At 49.3% G+C, this 17,460-nt stretch overlaps 1 protein-coding gene and 1 pseudogene across 2 annotated transcripts in view; one reads left to right on the top strand and one right to left on the bottom strand.

Annotated features, from left to right (window-relative positions):
• Window positions 1-686: 686 nt before the first annotated feature.
• On the bottom strand, window positions 687-2,196 carry LOC138580510 (high mobility group protein B2 pseudogene; annotated as a pseudogene).
• A 197-nt stretch (window positions 2,197-2,393) lies between these two features.
• Window positions 2,394-17,460, top strand: part of RAE1 (ribonucleic acid export 1) — a 340,130-nt gene continuing 325,063 nt past the window's right edge. Inside the window, exon 1 of one of the 2 annotated variants that reach the window (XM_069651101.1) lies at window positions 2,394-2,577. The gene's annotated coding sequence lies outside the window, so the exon portion shown is untranslated. The remainder of the gene's footprint in view (window positions 2,578-17,460) is intronic. The other variant, XM_069651100.1, reaches the window with a different exon arrangement.

Genomic DNA, 17,460 nt, shown 5'->3' with positions numbered 1-17,460 from the left:
TAAGAGTACTAGGTTTGTTAATAAGCTGGATTTCGCAAGTCTCCTTTAGAAATGTAACACTCACATAATGTTCTTATCCTTGTATTCTGTGCTTCATGTATCCAGCATCATCAACCGTTTCCATGCTGTTTATTCATGGGCCAGACCGGATTACGTTTACAGTGACTTAGGTGTTCCATTGTGCGTGAGTTGTGTAACACATCAAGAAGTGCACGTTCACACAGAGCAGTCAAAAAAAGTTTACATTGCCACATTCTACTCCTCCGTTCTCTCTTCACCAGCATTACAGTTTTAAAGATAAAATGGATCATGATTATCAAAATACATATCAACGGGTGTTGAAACATTTGCCATCAATCTTACCCACACTGCCGCTATTGTCAAACATGCTTTAACAGTGCTGGCAATATTTTAATTAATGAAGGAACATTGCACCAAATAACAATATTGCCAATCTTACGACACTGTATTCTTAGAAGGTTGGGAATAGCACAATGGTTAGATATTTGGAAATCCATAAGCAATTTTTAAATAATAAAAACCCTAGTGTTTCCAAGCTGAAAAAAAAATAGAAGCGATCCAAAACGTATCTTTTGTAACGCTTCTACAATCAAAAAGGGCTTGTTAATGTGATGATTTAAAAAAAATGATTACTGTACTACTATAGAAAAAAAACAGGGAGCATGTTATATTTTAACATACTTTTATTATTTTAAAAAAATTACCGAACGTAGGCGTTGAACACAGATGTAAACTAGGACAACTGAAGTCTCGGTTTCAAAACATTCTACAGTCCTTTAAACATGCAGATAACCTCCAATTGCGACCGGGCTAATGCTCATATTAAACCTATTTTCATCTCAAGGTTTGTACTGTGGTATACGGAGGCTGCACTAAACACACAACAGCGAACGCGAAAAACAAAACACTTAGAGAAAAGAACACATCAGGGACTAGGAATTACAAAAGCGGCTTCAACATCTCAGTGTCCATCTTCCTTTTCCTTAGGTAAGTTCCTCATCCAGATCTTCTCCTCCCTCGGGCTTTTCCTCCTTCCCAAACTCTTCCTTTCTTGGGGCTCCTACGGCCTCCCTCACGCCCTTCCTCTGGCTGGCCACTTCTACTGCATCATCACACCCATCACTCATTTCATCACTGTCCTCCAAATTGAGCACTTCTGGCACAATAACTCTGCTGGGGCAGACTTCAGGCCTCAACCCGTGTTTCCGTTCCTCTTTCTTAGCCTCCCTGCTGTGGTGGGCCTCCATCATCTGCTTCTCTTCACCGGGTACCACAATACTGTGAGTTGCCATTTCACGCTTGTGCGAATCCCCCACCCCATCAGGTGCTGCGCAGCAACGGGCTTCTGTCGCGTGCTCTTGCAGAAACTCCACGTGGTGTGCTGGCTGCCCTTTCTCTGACACCTGACTGTGGTGGATCTCTTGCTCCTCCTTCTTAGCCATATCAGCGGGAGCCTGCGCCCCACTCAGTTGGTAGGCCGCTACTTCCGTGTCGTACGTCTCCTTCAGAGCCCGTGGCCCACTCAGGTGGTAAGCCGTCACTTCTGCGTCGTACTTCTCCTTCAGGACAGCTGCCCTGAGCTCGAAAGGTTTCCGCTCTTCGGGGGTTTGCTCTGACCACTTCTGGCCGAGTTTCTTGGCCTGCTCGGGGACGGAGAGCCCGGGACATTCCACCCGGAGTTGAGGCCTGTACGAGGAGGCAAACAAGAAGAATGCTGTAAGAGGCTTCTTGGGTGCGTGGGGGTCCTTGCGGGGCCGCGCCCGTGGTGGTACCGGGCCTCCCATCTCACGCTCATAGCGTTGCTTGTCGCTCTGAGCCAGGTGCTCGAACATGGCCCTTTCGCGCACAGTCGTGCTTCGCCAGCGCTCGTTGCAGGCGCGAGACAGCACGCTCACGCTCACCCGGGCTTCAGGATGCCGCTTACGGATCTCCGCCCTGCAGGCCTTCACGAAGAAAGCGAACGCAGACATGCGTGCCCGGGGCTTGTCAGATTTCCCCATGGTCGTTACAGAATCCTGCTGGTTGTAGCAGGGGCTAACGGGGAGGGTTTTACATTTTCATCTCCAGCGAAGCGATGGACGCAACGTAAGAGACCCCCCATGGCAGACGCTCAAACATGGAGATACTCCGGAAGTACAAAATGACTTCAGCACGCTCGGGTGTACAGAAAACGGCTACAATGAGGAAAACGCGAAAGCATACGATATTTATTAATAGTTAGTTAATACACATGTGAACGGTATTGTTTATCAAACTTGTATTTAAATGTGTAAGTGTTTTTCTTGTTTGGGATGCCCCTACCTTATTTAGAAATTACAATAAATAATTTTGAATACAGTACCTTTTATTTATTCCGATCGCTTCTCTTACAGGCAAGTGTTGCTAGTATCTTGTAATTTAAAGATGGCTGCCGGTTTGTTGCTGCTCTTAGAGGCTCAGGTTGACAGACGCTGCACCGGAAACGGAAGTCGGCAACCTGCTTGTGAATGACCGGTGTGCTGGTTTTACCGTGCTGTGTGGGGGGAGTTTCTGAAGGCTCACCGGGAGCCGTCTTAGGTGAGTGCAGCGTGAGAACCTTGCATGCTACCTGAAGGGTATTTGAGCGGCTTATTGTCCAGCGGAGCCAAAATATTGTCTCATACATTTGACTGGGTGCCTTTTCGGCAGAAGCGCCAAGAATGGTAGGAGTGCACGTTCTTCTCTTTAGGAACTGACAGCCGGAGCAGGCAGGGCCCATCCCACATCTACTTAAAGCTGGGAAAGTGCAGTATTACTTAAGTCGCCCCGCCTCGGACACCATATCCCACGGACAGCCAGACAGCAGGGGTGTGGCAGCGTTAGGGTAGTATGGGTCATCTCTAGCTAAATGTTTTATTTTGGGTTCTTCTGCTGTAATCGTTACAGATTCGTACAATCCTAACCGGAACATTCGTAAGATTTCTAAGCAGACGTTCCAGTAGTCTAGTGGGTACGTCCCTCGACTTTGGGCTTGATGACCTGAGTTTGAATTCCTATCTTGGGAGTAATAGCAGATCGATTACTTTAACGTTTTTGGATTTGATGAATATTAGTCTGTGCGCTCTACCCACTATTATTCCATTATAATGTTTTGCATTTTCATATTTATTTAATTCCTGATTGATCCATGTTAGTTGGCGGTCAGTGGCTGCATGGCTACATAGAGACCGACATTCACCTATCGATCTATTGGGGTAACAAGAGTGTTTTCTATACAAGTCTGTGCGCATTCATGTTGTACACAATCCTCACAAGTTACCGTTCTGTAGTGATTATTTAGTGCACACTGTTTAGTGGTTACAAATTAGTTTGTTTTAATTCAGTTGTTTAACATTCATCAAAAAAGAAAGCAATCACAATGGTTGAGGTCACTAGTACGCTCTATGAAGGTCTTATCCAAACTGTTCTGTCCAGAACTATCAAGGACAATATCTGCTCCCTTGCACCAGCTCTTGCTGACTTCTGCAACCGCTCTTTCTTCTGGCTCCTTCCCTTCCTCTATTAAGCTCTCCCTTGTGCACCCCCTTCAGAAAAAGCCCTCTGTCGACCCCTTGTGTCAGCCAACTATCGTCCTATTGCTTGGAGAAGTCGGTCTTCCCCCAACTGGCCCAGCACACTGAGTCTGTCGGTTGCTTGCATGACCACCACTCTGGATTCTGAGCATCCAGAGGCACAAACTGCTCTCCTGAACACACGTGAAGAACGGTTCACAAACCTTGATTCTAACTCTCCTGCTGTTCTCATTCTCCTTGAGCTCTCTTCTGCCTTTTGATACGGTCACTCTATCCTCATAAAGCGGCTCCAAGATAACCTCCTTCCTCACTCACCGCCCCTCCCAGGGGATCCGGTCCTTTCATCACCTGTCATTATTACGACTGCAATTTAAATGTGTATTAAATTACAAAATAGGTCCTTGCTTTTTTTTTGGTAGGGGGTGGGGAGTCCCCCCCCCCCCCCTGCCGCCTGTTTAAAAAAAAAAAGTTTTGTATTTTTTATTTATTTTTTTACTATTCACTAACCCCAACCCCTTATTTGCCCTTTCCCACCCCCCTTAACATCTACCTTGCCCCTCTTGCTCATCTGATCTCCATCTCTCAACACTTCCAGTGTTGTGCAGATTACACTAAACTATTCTTCAATCTCACTCTCTCTCTCTCACACACGCACACCTTGGACCTTTCCAAGAAGGCCCACTATCAACTTCACCACCTCAGAGGTATTCTCCCTTTCACCAGAAGCTCAATGTCTCTAAAGCCCTTGCCCTCTCCAACTAATCCAGAATATGGCTGTAAGACTTATCCTTGGTCTCAGCCCAGGGACTGTATCTCCCCAGCCTTAAAATCACTCAATTGGCTCCCAGTTCCTGCATTGATTAAATTAAAAACCCTATGCATCATCCATAAGGCTATCTGGGGCCTGGGACCACACTATCGTCCACTCTCTCACTAAATACTCTCCTTCTAGATCCCTTCATTCCTCCTGCTCCAACTCTGCTGGTCAAATGCCTCTCTAAGCAGAGAGCTGGTGGCAGATCTCTCTCCTCGGCTGGCTCCTGCCTCTGGAGTCTTCCTTCATCTTGAGCCGGATCTCCTCAAGTTCTGCAAGTACCTCCAAAACCTTTCTCTTCCTTCACACTCTCCCCTGCTAACCACTCCCCCCAGTCGCTGAGATTGGCAGCCAGGTCCCCCCAGAGTCCTGCTTGGGTCCTGGCTTTCTGTCCAATCGCCACCAGCATCCGCCCCCGTCTGCACTGGTCTCCGGACCCACTCACTTGTGTGTCTCGGGCCTGCACTTACCTGATGGTGGCTTGCCTCCCTACCTTTGGGATGTCGGTGACGCTGCACTTATCTGTTGCCCCCACAACTGGCATCCCTGGCACTTTTCCTTTTGGGGACCCACCAGCACTTATTCTGCCACGCCTCCTCTTTCTCTGCACCTGCACGTTCTGAATGTCACAAGGCCCAGTAGGACCGCTATTGTTACTTGTTTCTTTCATTGTCGTTTGATCCCTTGTTCCTCCCCATCTTACCCTGTGATGCTTTCTTTGAAACACTGTCCAGTTGTATAAGCGCCTTGTAAATGCCCAATCAATAAATACATACATTTGGTCCCATGTTGCTGCCTCTTTGCTCCAAGCTGGACCAGTGATGTTAACATGCAGAAGAGCCTATTGAACTGGGGAAGGCAGGAAGATTTTGGCTACAAGGCATAAAATGTGTAGCATAGCAATTTGCTATGCAATTCTGTAGGTTTGCTAATCAAATTGACACTTGCCTAGCAAAACTGGATATTTAAATTGCCATGTTCAATTAAAGCACAGCTAGCCCTGCATTCCTCTATTGCCCTCAGTGCCCTCTTCGCTCTTTTCTCAGTTCCCTTAAGTGCTAATGGAGAGAAAGTGCAGAAATAATGTTCTCCTCTGCTCTTAAAGGCCAAAGGCCTGTGTGGGAGTGCTAGGCAAGAATTGCATTTTTCTTTTTCAAATAATTGCAAACCAGATGTAAATCTGGATTATACTTTTAGTCATACATGTATTAACTATATCCTGCCTGGCAAAGAGCAGTATGTGCTAACTTTTTTAAATATTTTTTTAAAAGACAATCATGCAATTCCATTCCTTAAAATGTAAGTTGTTACAAAATGCATAATTACAGTGTTGATACTGTAAAACACTGCATCATCTCCTAGTTTTACAGTCAAGTTTAGGTCAGTGCATCTAAATCTGAAAGTCTCAATTATATTCCATTTTATTGATGAAGATGCATCAGTGACGAGTAAAGACTTCTGCAAATGTACATGATCACACAATCAAATGTCTTTTATGGCAAACCTAGTTCTGTAACTTGCTGGTTGGCTACATCTGTGCAATTGGTACTCAATCCATGAGCTGATCCCATACTCACTGACATTCTATTTTATCACCCTGTTTCTTTATACCCGCTACCGTGAAAGCGCAATGACCACAAACTACAATGCGCCACCCACTCTGCACACTCTCTTACGTTCTTTCCTCTTACACAATGAATACACAAAGCTAACTAGATGTTTACACACAGTAGCGATCAATAGTTCCATCTGCTGCAATACCCTACACTGTATTTAGCTTCCAGAGCTCGCTTTGCTTTGATTTATAATGATTGCATTATATATTGGCACCTGCAGGAGACAGCTGGACAGACTGTTCTCAGAGCCTTCTTGTCATATCTATTAATTTGTGTCCATTCATGCAGCTAACCATTTACGTTTTACAGACATTCATCCACAGCTCACAAAGTATTTTACCCACTCGCATAGTCGAGTAGATTTTATGAAGGGCGAGTACCATTTCCAAGGGATGTTTGAAACATTTATTTAACATTTACTTTGTTTGCAGTAAATATCAAATAACAGTTTCACTGTGCATGGCTGGGTGACAGCAGTGTGCCAAACAAAGCGGGTTTGTAGTGACAGCCACCATGTTACAGAAATCGCGTTTACATTTTTTGTCATCGGTTGCTATGGGTTGAACGCATTTCTCTTAGATCAAATAGGTAAACTAAGTTACCTGACCTGCTGGCCTAGCTGAATTTGCAAGTCCTAACTGTTCTCACTAATGTCATATTTCTGCAGTAGGCAAAAATGATATTTTGTTGCCCATTTCATGTCTTCGGTACACATTACTTCTGGTGACATTAACAACATTGCTAATCAAATGGGTCTGTTTGCTAATCAGTGCAAACTCTGCTAATCCATTTTTGAAAACTAATTTATGGCTTGGGCTAATAGTTGGAAGATCTGCCGTCCCTTGCTATTGTATTAATGACATTATTTGATTGAAAAGTAGTTGGTTGGTGAACAAACGAATAGGAAAAAGGGCAGTCTGCCTGTGTAGACAATTAAAAGTAGAACCATTTGGAAAGTTTCTACATTTATTTTTATTTTGTATTTAGGTGTTTGGTTTTACAGAAAAAAAAACTTTATACCATCCAACTGTTAAACATCTTAAACAAGATTTTTTGTCCTTCCGGAATTCTTAACCCATGTCATCTTTGGCCACTGATCAATATCAATTATCCAGTAGGCAGTTCCTCCATCTTGGGCATGTTCCCTTCACTCCTCCAGAAAATCTCTTTCAAACGCCTAACCAAGGCCAATGTTATTGAAATCTGTTCGCCCTGCGTGAACGCCATCCACCAGTCGTTAGCTGTTATCTACTCCCTTTCCTTGATCAGTCTGCCCAGGGTATTGGTCCTTTTGCGCTTATAGCGGGTCAAATAATATCATATGTCTCGGGGATTCCATCCCGTCTTTGTTTAAGCACAGAATCCCGTCTTTGTTTAAGCACAGTCTGCATGATGTATCAAACGCCTTGTCAACCGCTCTTAGTCTCAATATTTCTTTTGTGGGGAACAGGTTTGGGCGAAGCGCATTTAGTTTCCTGGCCTCTTGAAGGGGCATTTCATAGAGTTTGTAGGCTTGTCTCTCTTGCTGTGTGTTAATCCAGTCTTGCATATACAGCTTTCGTTTCTACATATGCAGATTATGTATTCATCAATGTGTTATGCTTTATCGACTGGGAATTATATAGTGCATACATTCTTTGCTGAAATCCTCTCTGGTCGGAGGCCTTACCGAAACGTGTTTCATAGCATACTGTGTTCTTTTTGAAGAGTAATGATCCAATTTTGTATCCCTTAGTATTCCCCTAAACTGTGTAGCTAGAAAGTGAAATATAGAGAAAATAGATGGGGCGGATGAAGCCAAAAGGAATAACGATATTTTATCCATAACATACAGTTTATTATTCTCGTAGGTAAACAAATACCCATGTGGTTCACATTTCAGTTTGTTTTGTTGAACATGCACACTGGATAGAGTGACCAGTCTGATAACTGCAGGTACAAAAGAATATGAGTAACAATGGACATATGCTCAAACTTTTTGTTTTGACTGTAAAAAGTGAAGGGCTCCCAACACTTATCTGGGGTGGGGGGGGTCCGTGTTTCTCATGGTTGCTGTCAGTGTGATTCGAGTTGTGCCAGTATTTAATGGAGCACATAAGCTGAGATCTGCAACCTGTGGCTCTTCAGTTGTTTTGGACTGTGATTACCGTCATCCCTCACCGTTCACTTCTCTGGCTAAGGCATATGAGGGTTGTAGTTCAAAACGTGGATTGCCAAAGGTTGCATACTCCTGGTAGAACAATGATTAAGGTTGCTGTTTTTATCCTAGTCAAATACACTAACAATTTTAAAGGAGTGATGGAAATGTTGTACAGAGTATATAATGCTGCATAGATGCATATTAAGTGGCAGTGGTGCTTCGATTTTTGAAAGGTAACACATTTTGACACCCAAAAAATGTTCCTGGCTATATGCAGTCATCATAAAGAGTTGTCACAACATATGATTATCTTCTGTTTCACTTGGTTAGCATAAAAGTGGCTGCCGTCTCCTGAAGAGGGCAGCATGTAGCAAATTCAAAAGGAACTCCTAGCTATTTAGAAAGCTGACTTCAAGTAATTTTTAGAAGATGCAAGGATAAACAGAAAGTGAAAAGTGAAGTTTTGAATGGGTATGTTCATTGGTAGAAGTGGGCGAAGGTTGCAGAATGTTGAAACTGGAAAATAGAGGGTTCTGTGATCTATCATTCTTATGGTATTGGGGCCATAGAGAATATACGGAAAATAGGGGTTGAACCGATGTAATTATTAAAGCACCTTTCTCTAATGTGCAAAAAATACCAATTTCCTCCAGGGAGCATTCACAATCTAGGTAATTTGTCGGACCATGTATTGCACTTAGTAGAAAGCCTGGCACAGCAAAGAAACGTAGGGTAAGACTGAATGCTACATCGAGTTTAGCACAAACTGTTCCCGTGGGTGTTCAGTTCCCATGGTTCAAGAAAGACAAAGGGGCTGAAGTGTTTTATAATGGTGCAATCCCATAGGAAAACGCTCCCAGGCCCAAAAAGTCCAGTTCAGAACCGACACGTGTTTCAAAGCGTGGCGTGCCATGGGGTGACGGGCGTTTATCCCTGGTTGCGATAATAGGTAAAGTAATAATTGCAGACAACAGTATTATGCTTTCATTTTCATCCTTTCCAGGTCTTCCTCGGAGTTCTTAAATCTCATGGGGAACTCCTTAGTTAACACTTGTAGTATGTTAACTTCAACTTGTGGACATCGGGGTCAAGTGTATTTCATATAGTTTTAAAGCGTCAGTGGCTGTAGGACACAGTGGCTTTGTTATACTTTAATTGCTGAACGGGTAGTTGGGGTGCATGTGTCCTTTGATCTAAATCCCGACAGGCCTTTGGAAAAGAGGCTGCAGTCCCGTTCCGCCTTAGGTGCGACCTCTACTAGTTGTAGACGTAGAGCATATTTTATATATTGAAGTTGTGATGGGGTAAGTAACGGGTACAAATTTCAATTTGCAAGGACTAGCCAGCATAAAGTCTTTACCATTCGCTTATCCACATGTACACAGCACCTCATTTCTTTCAAGCCAAAAGTCGATTATCAGTCTGTATTGGCTAGGGCAAATTATGATGCCTGGAAGTTTGATTGTGTGCTTATACTACGTTAGATTCATGTCATATTTGCCCTTTCCACATCTGTACGTACACTTCTCCTTCTGTCGATACTTTCTCCTTTTTCAGCCTAGGCTGCTGCTGTTTTTTTCCTCCAGTCTCTTTCATCCCCTCTTTTTCATTCTTTTAAACCATTTCAGCCCTGGATGACAACTCCCCTTTGCTCTGCTCTCTGCGACTGGTCTTTCTCATTCTGTCTGCTGCCTTCGGCACGGTCTCTTTATGACCTTAGATTTTGGGACACCGGCCTGGAATGGCTTTGTTCTATCTTGGGCAGGCTTCTCTTCCATTTTTTTTCGTTGTGCCTCAGGGTTCATTCCTGGGTCCTTTATACCATTCCTTTTGCACTCTTCCCATTTTTGCTGATGTCTCTGCGATTGCATGCACCTGCCGTTTTGAACTCTTCAATTTCTGCAAAGTGGGACAGCCATGGAGGGGGCGATCTTTTCGCTACTACTCTTCATTTGGAATGGCCAGTCAGAGTCCAACGGAAGTTCCCGTGTGGTGGTAGAGGTGCCAAGCCAACTCCAGCTACCTTGCCATCAGCGGCTGCAGCAACCGCTTCAAAACCATGAGAGCTTGCGTCACATGTCACTGGTGGGGGGCAGACTGTCTCAGCAACTTGAAGAATGGCGAGCCATTACTTAAGATGCGTGGGCTCTGGAGACAATGGCGCACGGTTACTGCCTACCATTCATAGTGCAGCCTCGCACCAATCCACTAGGGAAACGCTCTTTGAGGATTCCAGATCCACTCCTTGTGCAGGAAATATTAACCCTGCTAGAGAAAGGTGCTATAGAACCAGTGCCTGTAACGGAGAGGAACAAGGGTTGGCATTGTCATATTTTTTGATCCCCAAAAGAAAGACGGAGGACAGAGGCCCATCTTGGACTTGAGATAATAAATTCCTCAGGAAGGACAAATAACAAGATAGTCACACTTTCTCAGATCCTTCAGGCCCTCCAATTACAGGATTGGTTGGTGTCATTGGATCTTCAGGATGGTTTAGGTCGATTTTACCGTGAACAAATGGTCGTAATGACCAAAAGTTCTAAAAATGCTACCACCAAAGGTTCGAACACCAAAAGTTCATACCTTTTGGTGGCAGCGTTGCCAATTTTCAGTCACTCCTTCAGCTCCTGTCATCTTGGGCTGTCTGTGAACTGGTGGAAATAATTGATGACTGTCGCTCAAGACCTGATCTTTCTGGGTTTCCATTGGGATACCATCAGTACCAGAGTGTTTCTGACAGAGGACAGGATTGCGGACCATTCGACCACATGCCAGCTCTTTCTGCAGCCCTCCCCTCATGTCGGCCTGGTGCTTCCAGAGACTCCTGGGCCTCATGGCCTATTGTGTGTTAGTACTGCCTCTTGCACGCCTGAAAATGAGGCACACTCCGCTTGCTTTTTCGGAGCTGCTGGTCCCCGGCTACGGATCCGGACTCCCAAGATGATTCCTGTCTCATCCTGCATAACAGGGGCTCTTCAGTGGTGGTCTTCCACCAACAACCTTTCTGTGGGGACCTCCTTCCAGGAGCCCTGCCCACAGGCAACGGTTACGACAGACTCCTCCCTCCTGGGTTGGGGGGCTACACTGCATCACCTCAAGGTGTACGATTTGCGGGCGCTGCAAGACAGGCAGTCCCATATCAATAACTTTGAGCTCCTGGCAGGTTTTCTGGCACTTAAGGCTTTTCAACCCTCCCATCACCAACAGTGTGGCTTGAAATTGCACAGACCATTCTGTAGCAATGTTCTACATCAACAAACAGGGGGACACCAAGTCTCCTCCTCTGGTGGACCCAGCTATCCAAAATTGGAATTGGGCTATCCAACACAATGTCTGGCTCCAAGCTGTGCACATCCCAGATCACATCAATGTGGCTGCAGACTCCTTCGGCCACCAATCTGCGGTGATTTAAGAGTGGGAGATGAACACTGTTCTCGTCAAGATCTTCAGCAATGGGGTTCTCCAATGGTGGACCTTTTTGCAACCTCATCGAACCAGAAACGTCCTCTTCATGTGTCCAGTGACCGGCTCGGAGTGCCTTCTTTGCGGGACACCCTCGAGATCCTGTGTGACAACATGAAGGCTAGCGCTTTTCCTCCTTTGCCGCTGCTTCATCGGTCGCTCTGGAAACTCAGGAGTGCCTCCAACTGCACTCTCCTCTTCATAGCTCCTTGGTGGCCATCAAGGGTCTGGTTTCCGGAACTGCAGCACCTGTCGGTGTGCTCCCCGATCAGGTTGCCACAGATTTCCGACCTTCTCCAGCATGGGGTCTGGCATGGATTCACATGCTCATGAATATTCCCCGTCGTCAGGCCGGGAATCCTCGGTATAGAAAAAATCAGTATCAGTTTCGTTTCTGATCTCTTTCTTAGTAGTAACCAATCATTGGGTCTCTGGGTCATACTGCCCCCAGCCAATGCCTGCCCTCTCCCTAAGCCCCGCCTCTGGCAGCCATCCTCAGATTTTTACCGCACGTTCAAGTGTTGGGAGTCCTCGTGCTGTAGCTCTCGAGCTTTTGCTGCGTTTTCGCGCTTTTTCAGGAGATTTTTCTCTTTTTTCGGTTAAAAAGAGCCTCAAGCTCCACCGTTTCTACATCTGATAAACAGGGACCCGTTTCAGAGTTTTCTACGCCCCTCAAGGGTGAAGATTTCGTCGAGTTACGCTTTTGGAGGATTCCAGAAGTTCCGAGGCCTACCCCGGACATGGCCCAGGAGAAAGGAAGCTCGACGCCCGGGAAGCTGTTCAGGACCTGCCCTGGATGCCAGCTTCAGAATGTGTTCAAGGAGGACGAGCATTCGTTATGCCTCTACTGTCTCCACGAGGACAAGACGCACGTGGAGAAGGACTGTGCGTTTTGTGGGAACATGTCGGAGTGGACCATGAAGGATCGCCACCTCCGTCTCGCCAACTGGCTGGAAGGTAAGAGCCCGTCAGGCGAGAAGAAGTAGTCAGAGCGGTCTTCTAAGTCATGTGAGGGTGCCCCAGTGACGGGGGCCCAACAAAAGGCCAAGCACTGCGAGTCCGCGGGCACCGGGATCGCCGAACGGTCGGTCTCCTTGGCTGCCAGGCAGGGCGCATCCTCCCCGGTGCCATCAACCACGAGCCAACGCTCTGGCTCCGGTAAGAGGAAGTCCGAGAACCCGGCGAAGCTTCTGGAGAGTCCCCTGTCAATCTGGAAAGATTCCGGCAGAGGGGGAGCGAGGCTCAGACCCTCCCCCCAAGGTGAAGGCCCCAAGCGTGCAGAAGGTGACGATGGCCTTAATTCACCCTGCTAGGACCTTGATTGAGGATGTCGCAGCGGCCCTGGCTCAGCCTGTGGAGGCTACGCCAGTGGAGGTGACATCAGGATCCAGAGTCTCCCTGCCACCGCGGAGGGAGTCATCTTTCAGGCCCATCGATAAGACCCCCACGAAGTCCCCGTTGGAAAAGGAGGGGGAGGGGCAGGTGGCCATCATGGATACGGACACGACCTCTGAAGAAGAGCTCATCGAAGTCGAGGAGGCCCAGCCCATCGGGAGGGATCCCGACGAGGGCGACGACGAGAGCGACGGTGTCGCCGACGAGGTTCCTCAAGAGCCCTCGCGCCCGTCGTTTTCGATGCCGCAGGACACTTTGGCGGCCATTTTGTCAGCGAGTTCAGTCCTTATGCTCGGGGATAAGGACAAGGTTGCCCCTCCCCCCGACGGAGGTACCTGAGCCAGACCCGACGGGGGAACTGGAGCCGGGACCTTCGGAAAGTCCACCGCATAAGAAGAGGACGCATCCTCCGCCACCTCTCCCACCTCTGCGGCCCGCTCTGCCTCCCCCCCCCCCGGTCAACTACCCACAGGGATGATACAGGCACGGACACGGCTATGACAGGTACAGATGACCGAGGCGACGACGGGACGTGTCCCCCGTCGCCCCCTGCTCGGGCGCCCTCGCCCGACAAGATTGGATCCTTCCATCCCATGATTTCCAGGGCATCCGAGCTCTTCCAGCTCTGCCCCGAAGAGAAGAAAAAGGAAGGGTTCCTTTACCAACAGCGCGAGGCTAAAAGGAAGACGGTCCTCACCGTACCACTTCTGGATGACATCTGGGATGAGGGGCTCTCCCTCCTCAAGAACCCTACCACGGCACCTGCAAAGAGGGACCGGTATGAGAAGTAGTACCGGGTCCCCGACGCTGCCCCCTTGTGCCTTCGGGTGCAACCTACCCCGGATTCGGTCGTCTTGGCAGCGGCAAAGAAGAAAGCTGGGGGGGCATCGGCCTCGACATCAACTTCCCCGCCGGACGGCGAGGGCAGGAAGCTGGACACGATGGGACGACGGATCATCTCATCTGCAGCGACGACTATCAAGGCAGCCAACGCCCTGGCTATCGTAGCCCGCTACGACAGGGAGTTGTGGTTCAAAATAGCCCCTCTATTGGACTTCCTTCCGGACGCCAAAAGGGCTGAGCCCCTTGAAATCTTACAGGAAGGTGAGATTGCTTCGGACCACGCCATCACGGTGGCAACGGACATCGCCGACACCGGTTTCCGTCAGTTGGGCAACAGCGTTTGCCTGAGACGACGAGGATGGCTCAAGGCGATGGATATCCTCCAGGACGTACAAACCAAAGTTTTGGACATGCCCTTCGACGGGAACAACCTGTTTGGAAAGTCGGTTGATGAGTCCCTTCAGGCTATCGACAGACACGGAGACTGCCCGGGCGCTGGGAGTGCTACAACAATGATGGCCGTCCTTTCGAAGCGCCGGAGGCAGACAAGGTGCCTCCAAGGGATCCGGCAGTGGCTCCTCGACGTACCGCCAAGCGGCAAGATCTTCAACTCAGGAGGCCTACAGGGGACGCAGCAAGTCAGGTGGTGCTTGTCGACAGGGAGGGCAAGGTGGCCTCCAAACAAGATTGAACCGACTGTGGGGTCGGGCCCCCGCCGAAGCACTCCGGTGGGAGGCCGGCTGACAAGGTTTGTCAGCGTGTGGGAGTTCATCTCCACTGACCGTTGGGTGCTGGATGCCCTGGTCCAAGGGCACGCCCTCGAGCTCCAGATGAATTGCCCTCGCGTTCCACCCGTGGCCAGGAAGGAAAATCACGTCCCTCAACTACTGTTGGAAGTAAGGGCGATGCTCAAAGGTGCCATCGAGCTCGTCCCAAAGAGGCTTCGGGGCTCCGAAGTTTACTCAAGGTACTTCCTCGTAAAGAAGAAGACAGGAGGATGGCGTCCCATCCTGGACCTGGGACGACTGAACAAGTACATCAAGGCACAGAAGTTCAGGATGGTCACCCTCCAGCACGTGCTGGGACAGCTGGAGGAGGGCGTTGGACTTGGAGGATGCGTACTTCCACATCCCCATTCTAAAAAGACACCGAAAGTTCCTCAGGTTCGTGGTCCAAGGGCGGCACTACCAGTTCAAAGCCCTTCCGTTCGGATTGAAGTCGGCACCCAGGGTGTTCACCAAGTGCCTCGCACCGGTGGCGGCGTGGCTGCCCCTGCAGGGGATCCACGTCTACCCCTACCTGGACGACTGGCTCATCCAGGCAAAGACGAGGGAGCTTGCCGTGGAGCACACTGCGAAGACCGTCCAGCTGCTCACGGACCTGGGGTTCTCCATCAACTTTCCAAAATCCCACCTGATCCCGCCGCAAGTCGCCCTGTTTCTGGGAGCCAAGCTCGACACAGTGGTGCGGCTGGCCTCGACGTCGGAGGAAAGGACCAGGACCATCCTAGGCAAGGTGCAGCGTATCTATCAAGTCCCTCCTCGGGATGATGTGCTCCTGCATTTATCTGGTGCGCCTTTGCAGACTTTGGATGCGCCCCTTACAAGAGTTCCTAAACGCCCGCTGGGTCCAGTCGACGGGCAGCTTCGAGGACAGGATCCCACTCAACGAGACGTTCCGCCAGGCGATCCGGTGGTGGGGGTACCCGCTCCCATCTGTCGGTGGGCACAGACTTTCAGACCCCAGCTCACCATGTGACTGTGACGATGGATGCCTCCCTGGAAGGTTGGGGATCGCACTCCGGAGATCTTCACGTGAGAGGCCTTTGGCTCCCGCAGGAGAAGTCACTCCACATCAATATCTTGGAGCTCCGCGCAGTGTTCTGGGCCCTCGGGTCTTTTCTTCCATCCCTCAAGGGTGAGGATCTTCACCGACAACACCACCACGATGTTCTACATCCGGAAGCAGGGCGGAACCAGATCCCCTGCCCTATCCAAGGAAGCCCAGGATCTGTGGCATTGGGCCGTCGCCCAAGGGATGTTTCTGGTGCCTTTTCATCTGGCAGGAATAAAAAACACCATCGCCGACTCACTCATCAGAGAGCTGCGCTCGTGCCACGAGTGGGAACTACGAGGATCAAGTGGATCGACTCTTCCGACGATGGGGCGAACCCCAGATCGATCTCTGCGACGGCGACAAACTCCAAGTGCGGGAGGTTCGCCAGCAGGTTCCCCCAGCCGAGGAGCATGGGCGATGCTTTCTCGTTCCCCTGGGATGGCCTATTTCTTTATGCGTTCCCTCCGTTGCTGCTCCGGCTCATCAACCAGCTCAAGAGGTCCCGGTGCAGGATGATCCTTGTCGCACCGGCGTGTCCAAGACAGATCTGGTTCCCGGACCTTCAGGACTTGTCAGCGTCCACACCAGTCAAGCTGCCGTCGGACGCGGATCTTCTCTCCAGAGAAGGAGGTGCCATTCTTCATCACAACCCAGAGTCGCTGAACTTGCCGGCCTGGCTCCTGCAGCACTAGAGTTTGGAGGGTACGACGTCCCAGCCGACTGCAGAGCGGTTCTTGCAAAGGCCAGGGCGTCCTCAACTCTCAAGTGCTACGGACATAAATGGAAGAGGTTCTCTGTCTGGTACCGTGCACAGAAGATTAACCCTCTGCGGACTACGGCCCCTCAAGTATTGCTGTACCTACTGTCATTGGCCAAGGCTGGACTAGCTCACGCTTCCATCAAGATACATCTGGCCGCCATCTCACGATAGACCAGAACTACAGGACGGGCGTCCTTGTGGTCTCATCGGCTGGTGAAGGAATTTATGAAAGGATTGTTCCGATCATTCCCGCCGGTGAAGGCTCCTGCCCCGGCGTGGGAGCTCAACGTGGTGCTGACCAGGCTCATGGGGGGGGGGGGGCCCATTTGAGCCCATGCATTCGGCACAGTTGAAGTTTCTGTCGTGGAAGACAGCATTTCTCGTGGCCATCACCTCTGCACGACGGGTGGGAGAGATCCAGGCCCTATCTTGCAAGCCACCATACTTGACTTTTCACGACATGAGGGTGGTGCTGAGGACGCACCCCTCCTTCATGCCCAAGGTGCCTTCGGACTTCCACCTCAGCGAACCCTTGGTGTTGCCAGTTTTCTTCCCATCACCTTCGTCGCCGGCTGAGAGGACTCTGCACTCGCTGGACGTAGCTAGAGCGCTGAAGTTCTACGTGGACCTCACAAAGAGTTTTCGGAAGACATCGCAGCTGTTTGTAAACTTTGGACCTGTGAATCAAGGGAAGGCTTCCATTTCCAGATGGCTCTCCGGCTGCATCACGTACTGTCACCGGTTGGCAAACCGACCGCTGCCCGGCCGTCCGAGAGCCCACTCGACCAGAGCGATCGCTGCTACCACGGCGTTCCTATCTGGTGTGCCCCTTCTCGACATCTGCAGGGCTGCGTCGTAGAGGTCGATGCACACCTTCACGAGATTCTACTGCGTCGTTTCGGGACTCCAGGGAGGAGTCCAGGGTTGGCCAAGCAGTGCTGCGCAACCTGTTCGGTTAAGGTGAGCCTGGTGAGGAGGTAAGAGATGCTTAATGTTGAGTTTTTTGTATTGCTTAATGTTGAGCCTGTTGCCACCTCCCGTGG

Source organism: Ambystoma mexicanum, chromosome 3p, assembly GCF_040938575.1.
Source record: "Ambystoma mexicanum isolate Mex_15411 chromosome 3p, UKY_AmexF1_1, whole genome shotgun sequence".
Classification (NCBI taxonomy): domain Eukaryota; kingdom Metazoa; phylum Chordata; class Amphibia; order Caudata; family Ambystomatidae; genus Ambystoma; species Ambystoma mexicanum.
The sequence above is the reverse complement of the archived record's forward strand: the minus strand, read 5'-3'. Positions and strand labels throughout refer to the sequence as shown.